Source organism: Gasterosteus aculeatus, chromosome 16, assembly GCF_964276395.1.
Source record: "Gasterosteus aculeatus chromosome 16, fGasAcu3.hap1.1, whole genome shotgun sequence".
Classification (NCBI taxonomy): domain Eukaryota; kingdom Metazoa; phylum Chordata; class Actinopteri; order Perciformes; family Gasterosteidae; genus Gasterosteus; species Gasterosteus aculeatus.
The window spans coordinates 20,411,042-20,418,736 of NC_135704.1; the positions used below are offsets into that span (position 1 = coordinate 20,411,042).

At 50.4% G+C, this 7,695-nt stretch overlaps 1 long non-coding RNA gene across 1 annotated transcript; it reads left to right on the top strand.

Annotated features, from left to right (window-relative positions):
* On the top strand, nt 1-5,607 carry LOC144388820 (uncharacterized). Its single transcript, XR_013453090.1, has 6 exons — nt 1-209; nt 1,123-1,221; nt 1,452-1,549; nt 1,761-1,851; nt 2,075-2,141; nt 4,450-5,607. It is a non-coding gene; the product is annotated as an uncharacterized LOC144388820 (long non-coding RNA).
* Nucleotides 5,608-7,695: the final 2,088 nt, after the last annotated feature.

Consider the following 7,695-nt stretch of genomic DNA (forward strand, 5'->3'; position numbering starts at 1 on the left):
GCCCATATCCACCCCAGACAGTCGAAGCGCACCCAGACTGCAGGGGGCGACGATGCGGCTAATGGAGATTCCACCCACAGGAAGTGCCTGCGTACGAACAGGAAGCGCATGGCATAAAATGTTTGTGGAGAGCTCCGATGGCCCTCTCACTCGGCCCTGAGGAAAAGGACACTGTGGCCACGGGCTCTAATCTCCCAGAGACGCAACTGGTAGGACAGTATGATTTATTGTTGTTCATGCTTTGCTTTACTTTGTGAAATGTGTCATTTAAATTAAGTAATGAAGACTTCTCCTAGGTTTATCTGAATAATTTTGGTTTGGGAATTCAGTCGCATTTATTACTTTAAGAAAGTTATTATCGAAATGTACTCTACTAATTCATGGGTTTTGCTTTGTTTGAAAGGTTATCAACCTGCTCTGTTCTTTGTCCGATTCACCAAACCACCCTTAAGAGGATCAAAAAATCAACAGTTCTCGAGTTGTCCTTTGCGTCCACCGGAGAGAAAGCTCTTTCAAGTTTGGGCAGAGCCGTGGTTAATCAGGAAAAACACACGAAACTTGACAGTATTTAAAGAACTATATATATTGTCCTTTTAACTGAAAGTGAGTTTATTTGCAAAATATATCTCATATGGGGGGGTTGCTAAAGATGTTAGAGTTACTTCTTTTTTTTTCTCTTGCAAAAATGTTTTGTGGTTGAAGCTGGGTATAAATAATTGAAAGTGGATTAATATAATGTCAATGTATTTTGGAATCTTGTAGGACACCACTGCAATTGCTGATTATGGACTGTCTACTTTAAATGACCGCACAGTCCAGATCAAAGGAGGCTTATGGGGAGCAGATGGGCGGGGCCTGAGCTCTTCATGCAGGCATTGTTTTTGTAATGCTTGTCGTGGCTCTGCTAAAATGTCTAATTGTATTCCATGCCAGAGTTTCTGTTCTTCCAATATGTAGCGGTCTGTCTTGCAGAACTATTTGGACCCTTAATTTGCTGTTTGCCAATAGTTCAAGAATGTGTTTGTATTTCTAAATGTTATCGTGTGTGCAAGGAGATGCCAACTTGTCAATTTTTTTTTTTTTTTTTCCTGAATGAGTTGCTAAAGTGTTATTTCACGCCAGACTGTCCAGAGATCGCCACTGCCTCGAGGATCCCCAGAAGTGGTCAAGCAGTTTCAGCCTCCTGTGACAGTAGAAATTACCAGCAGTCTTGAGTGAACGGTAGGACTTTTTTCAGGTCTAATAAAACGTTCTCTTGCCAACCGTCAAGAGCCTGACTGTTGCATAATGTGTTAACTGAATCTTTTAATATGTAGTTGTATGTCCTGAACTATGCCACCCTCTTTAATTGCTTCATTTAATATTTGCAGTTTCCCTGTATGTGCAAAAATCTGCCATCAGTGTTCGGAAAACATTCCGGTTGGGTAAAGTAGTTCTGTTATTCCACGCAGGACGGTCCAGAGAAGACAACAGAGTCCTGCCTCGGGCTCCTAGGAGTGGCCAAGTGAGTTCAGCCTGCTGTGAAAATTGCCAGCGGAATGAGTTAGAGGTAAGACCCTTTATCAGTACTGCTTTTGTCATGCAGGCTGTGAAGTCTAATACAACGTTCTGTTAGAATGCCTGACTGTTGATTGGTTAACTGCAACTGCTGTGAATATGTACTAATCCAGTCTCTACTTTTTTTCTCGGTGTAAAAGATGCATTCTTGTCAGTGTTTAAATATTTCCCGTTTGCTAAAGTACTTTTGTGCTACCACACAGGACGATTCAGAGAACACAACAGGCTCCTGCTTCAGGGGCAAGCAGCTTTAGCCTCCTGTGGAAATTGCCAACTTTGCGATTTGAGTAACAGGTAAGACTTTTTTTCCCCAGTAATGGTCATCATGTAGGCTGTGTGACAGGTCTAGAAAAGTGTTTGTAACTGTACGATTGCATAATGTGTTAACTTGAATGTCCTGAACTATTCTGTTTTAGGAATGTGTATTGCTAAATGTAAACCTGCAGGTGCAAGAGATCATGTCAGTGTTTCAAGACTTGTATGGATGAGTTGGGTAATGTAGTGTTATTTCTTGCAGGACGATAGAATACAACCTTCTACAGGCTTTTCCAAATCATCGACCAGCTGACAGGATTTGGCAGAAGGTAAGACCTGTTGTGTGGGCTAGGGTTAGCGGGGGCTAGGGTTAGCGGGGGCTAGGGTTAGCGGGGGCTAGGGTTAGCGGGGGCTAGGGTTAGCGGGGGCTAGGGTTAGCGGGGGCTAGGGTTAGCGGGGGCTAGGGTTAGCGGGGGCTAGGGTTAGCGGGGGCTAGGGTTAGCGGGGGCTAGGGTTAGCGGGGGCTAGGGTTAGCGGGGGCTAGGGTTAGCGGGGGCTAGGGTTAGCGGGGGCTAGGGTTAGCGGGGGCTAGGGTTAGCGGGGGCTAAGTGTGGGCTAGGGTTAGCGGGGGCTAAGTGTGGGCTAGGGTTAGCGGGGGCTAAGTGTGGGCTAGGGTTAGCGGGGGCTAAGTGTGGGCTAGGGTTAGCGGGGGCTAAGTGTGGGCTAGGGTTAGCGGGGGCTAGGGTTAGCGGGGGCTAGGGTTAGCGGGGGCTAAGTGTGGGCTAGGGTTAGCGGGGGCTAAGTGTGGGCTAGGGTTAGCGGGGGCTAAGTGTGGGCTAGGGTTAGCGGGGGCTAAGTGTGGGCTAGGGTTAGCGGGGGCTAAGTGTGGGCTAGGGTTAGCGGGGGCTAAGTGTGGGCTAGGGTTAGCGGGGGCTAAGTGTGGGCTAGGGTTAGCGGGGGCTAAGTGTGGGCTAGGGTTAGCGGGGGCTAAGTGTGGGCTAGGGTTAGCGGGGGCTAAGTGTGGGCTAGGGTTAGCGGGGGCTAAGTGTGGGCTAGGGTTAGCGGGGGCTAAGTGTGGGCTAGGGTTAGCGGGGGCTAAGTGTGGGCTAGGGTTAGCGGGGGCTAAGTGTGGGCTAGGGTTAGCGGGGGCTAAGTGTGGGCTAGGGTTAGCGGGGGCTAAGTGTGGGCTAGGGTTAGCGGGGGCTAAGTGTGGGCTAGGGTTAGCGGGGGCTAAGTGTGGGCTAGGGTTAGCGGGGGCTAAGTGTGGGCTAGGGTTAGCGGGGGCTAAGTGTGGGCTAGGGTTAGCGGGGGCTAAGTGTGGGCTAGGGTTAGCGGGGGCTAAGTGTGGGCTAGGGTTAGCGGGGGCTAAGTGTGGGCTAGGGTTAGCGGGGGCTAAGTGTGGGCTAGGGTTAGCGGGGGCTAAGTGTGGGCTAGGGTTAGCGGGGGCTAAGTGTGGGCTAGGGTTAGCGGGGGCTAAGTGTGGGCTAGGGTTAGCGGGGGCTAAGTGTGGGCTAGGGTTAGCGGGGGCTAAGTGTGGGCTAGGGTTAGCGGGGGCTAAGTGTGGGCTAGGGTTAGCGGGGGCTAAGTGTGGGCTAGGGTTAGCGGGGGCTAAGTGTGGGCTAGGGTTAGCGTTAGGGTTAGGGTTAGGGTTAGGGTTAGGGTTAGGGTTAGGGTTAGGGTTAGGGTTAGGGTTAGGGTTAGGGTTAGGGTTAGGGTTAGGGTTAGGGTTAGGGTTAGGGTTAGGGTTAGGGTTAGGGTTAGGGTTAGGGTTAGGGTTAGGGTTAGGGTTAGGGTTAGGGTTAGGGTTAGGGTTAGGGTTAGGGTTAGGGTTAGGGTTAGGGTTAGGGTTAGGGTTAGGGTTAGGGTTAGGGTTAGGGTTAGGGTTAGGGTTAGGGTTAGGGTTAGGGTTAGGGTTAGGGTTAGGGTTAGGGTTAGGGTTAGGGTTAGGGTTAGGGTTAGGGTTAGGGGTTAGGGTTAGGGTTAGGGGGTTAGGGTTAGGGTTAGGGTTAGGGTTAGGGTTAGGGTTAGGGTTAGGGTTAGGGTTAGGGTTAGGGTTAGGGTTAGGGTTAGGGTTAGGGTTAGGGTTAGGGTTAGGGTTAGGGAATAAATAGTTTTTGATGGACCTGCAAGCAGGACCATCTGTGCACTGTCCAGCACTGCCTCACAGCCCGCAGCTCTTAGTCCTCATTTAAACCCTTAGGATACCTGGTGTTTAATTTATTGATCCAGCCCCTCTCCGCTCTCCTCCTCTGGGGAGCGCTCCATCCGGGGTTCATCTGGATCACACACACAGACACAGATTTCCAACCGTGCGAAATAAAATGTGCCACAAGTGGCGTCAGTGTTTTTTTCTTTTTAATGATGTTGTGTTTGTGTTGTGTGAAGCGGGTCGCGATGGTGTTCCCCGTCTCCCCCACATATTGTAATCCACATTGTACACACGTGATGAGGTAAACACAGTTCTTAGACTTGGTGTTTCCCCTGGCTGAGTTCAGAAAAACATCTCCCGTGCTGTGGCTTTGCAGCCATTTTCTGTGTTTAAAAAAGACATCACTCTGACCTCTCCCCTTAGAGCTGTGCAGAGGTTTTAATTTGGCCTTTACCAGATAATCCAGTAGATTCTTGTTTCTCCTGTAGGCCGGGATGATCCTGTGGTCCTGCAGGACAGAAGACCCTGTGGTGTGGGAGAGGAATCTCCTTCTGCATCCTCTGACCAATGCCATAGTAGAAGGTGAATATGTGGTGACAAAGGGGAGACTGGAGCCCACAGTAATAGGCTTCTTCTCTAGAAATGACCTCTGGCATTTTCTAAGAAAGGTCCTAGAGTACCCCCTGGTGGACAAAGCGTGAAAGAGCACCCCGACTGCAACACGGAAATCCTCCTCTCTGCTGCATATTCTGTGAAACCTCAACAGTTGGGATTTGATTAAGCCAGCATATGTGTGCTTTGGGTGGAAGCTGGTCTTGAAGAGCAGAGCATGTGTGTCTGTCTCCTTAAAAAATACCTTAATGTCCAATGTGTGGGTTTCCTTAAATGTGTTACTTTTAAACGTTGTGGTGTCCAGAAAGTCAACAGAAGTCAAATTGTCGGTGGATTTAATTTTAATAGACTGATTGTGATTGTTGAGGGTGCACAGAAACACTTCAAAATCCTCCCTCGAGTGGGGCCACACACCCCAGATGTCGTCCAAATATCTATAATAATGCAGTGGCTTTTTAGGACATATTTTCAGGACTGATTCCTCCCACTCAGCCATAAAAATGTTAGCGTATGCAGGAGCAAACTTCTTCCCCATCGCTGTACCCTTGATTTGAAGGAAAAATTCCCCATTAAATTCAAAATCATTTTGGGTCAGATTGATCTCCAGTAACTGTAATAATTCTTTTTCTGGTCGCTTTTTGTCGGGGTGTTTCCGAAATGAATTCTTAACGGCCTGCATGCCTTCTTTTATGTCAATGTTTGTATAGAGACTATCAATATCTATGGTGAATAAAATTGAGTTGTCCGGAATGCGGAGTCTTTTAATTATCTCTACAAAGTGGTACGTGTCCTTTATGTAACTCGGGTGTGTGGTCGACAGAGGATTCAAAAAGTGGTCGAGGTACTCTGCAGTGTGATAAGTCTCACTGCTGCAGTCAGACACGATGGGCCTGCCGGGAGGGATTTCATGTGGTTTACTCCACTTGGCAGGGTCCTTGTGTATTTTGGGCAGCATATAGAATAATCTGGCTCTAGGTACAGCGTCACCCATTAAATAATGCTTTTGTTTCAGATTAATAAACTTCTTCTCATGTAGAGTTAGGATGATTTTATTTACAATCGGGACAGTGTTTGGATAAATGGGGTGGGTCAATTTGGTGTAGTATTTGGGATCATTAAGCTGTCTGTAGCCTTCCCATAAATATTGCTCCCTGTCCAAGATCACTATAGAGCTGCCCTTATCTGCTGGTTTAATAACTATGTGTTTGTTATTAACTAGTTCATCAAGTGCCCGCACTTCCTCCCTACTGAGGTTAGGCGGCACGTGATGAATTTTGAAGCGTGTGTTAAAATACCGAATGTCTGATTGTATTAGAGCAGTTATGGTGTGTGGTATTTGTGCCTGTACAGGAGCCCAGGACGATTTATAAATGAACGGGAGTCGTTCACACTCTCTCGAGTTTTCAAAATAAGCCGCCAGCTTTAACCTCCTGTGATACTGCTGTAGATCAAAGCGGCTCTGCTCTACAATCTGTTTATTAGTTCCCTTAGTGGGAATGAAATTTAACCCCCTGCCAAGGAGAGTGCGCTGTGCTTCAGTGAGTTTAAAGTGCTTAGTGAGGTTGATGACTAACTTATCCCCCTCCTGAGTAGGCAGGTTTATGGGGACAATTAGTTTAAGTAGTGAACCCAATTGTCAAATATGCGGGCAGCTGTGGCTCGGGTCCAGTGGATGTGATCCGGACCTGTGTGAAAGAGACCTGCTGGCAGCGCTGGGATGTACTCACACATTCTCGCAATAGCAGTGTTCAGATGTGTGAGGCGCAGTTTCTCCTTCGGGGGAAGATCTCCGGAGAAGTTGACCTGTGGCACAAAAACGTCAGCAGATGGAAAAGTCAGTCTAACGCTTCTGAGGGCCCTCTGCAGCTGTTTGATGGCCGTCTCCTGCGTTTTTTGGACCCGGTTATTAATGCCGAAGGCCAAAATGACCTTCTGCACCGTGACCTCCGAGGTCGTCTTGTTCATCAGGAGATCTGCGTTCCTGAAGGTGCCCCCTGGAAAAGCATCCACCTGCAGATCCTCGATGTTGTGGGCTGGCAGTTTGTACACATTGGAGTCTCCAATGATGAGCCACTTCTTGGTCACATGGAGACTCCAATCCTGTGCCTTCCGCGCGGTGGACTGGTGTCTGCATGGTCGCTGAGTTCCCTGCGGTGTCTGCAGGCCGGAAGTGGGAGTGGCCACCGGCCGGATCAGCTGGGTCTGCACCGCTGTCCTCAACCTGGTGGTGCTGATGGGCGTTAAGGGAACGTGCCTCACGTCCCTCTGCATCTGGGACCACGGCTCTCTCGCCTCCTGCTGCACCAGCTCCTCCAGGTTCCTCTGGGAGAACTCCACCTCGTCCGTGTTCGGGGCCACACACGGATTGCGCGGTGCGAAGGACCATACAGCAGATATTGAGGGCGTCGCTGCCGCCGGTGGAGGTGTCGGCGGTGATGTCGCTGCTGATGATGGCGCTGTTGCTGCCGCCTCCTCCGCCTCCGTCTCTGCTGCTGCTGCTGCCTCCGCTGAAGCCACTGACGACGAGCTGGGTGAAAGTTCTATTGTGAACTGTGGTCTGCGAAAGTTCAGTCTCTGTGGCCGGGGCAGCTGGGAAGACGGAGTGGGTGAAACCACCTGCTGTGAGCCCCCTGCCGACTGTGGCGTGTCGGGGGAGAGGGTGTCAGAGTTGAAACTAACCTCGATCGGGAAGTCTAAGAGGTTCTGGATCAGAGGAGGAGTGCTGGGCCGCCGTTCTGCCGTCACTGGTGAGGAGGGCGTCACCAGCGCCGCCGCTGGAGCATGCGGTCCCGCGTGGACCTGGGCCGCCGTCGTGGTGATGACAGGTGCCACAGGTGCTGCTGCTGCTGCGGCGGGCTGAGGTGAGTCTGGGCGTCTCTGGGCCTCGATAGTGTGTGTGGGCGGTGCGTTTACCGGTTCCGCTCTGGCCACAGGTCTCACTCGCCTCAGGGGATGACTCGCCGGGTCGGTCTGGGCCGCTGGTGCTGCTGTTGTCGCCGGCGCCGCCGCTGCAGGGGCCTGTATTGGCTCATCTACCGCCAGACCGGCCATCCAGTCCACAATTGTCTCTCTGGCCTCTTTTAATGTGTCCGGGCCGAGTCTGCGGCCAAACTGCCTTTTGG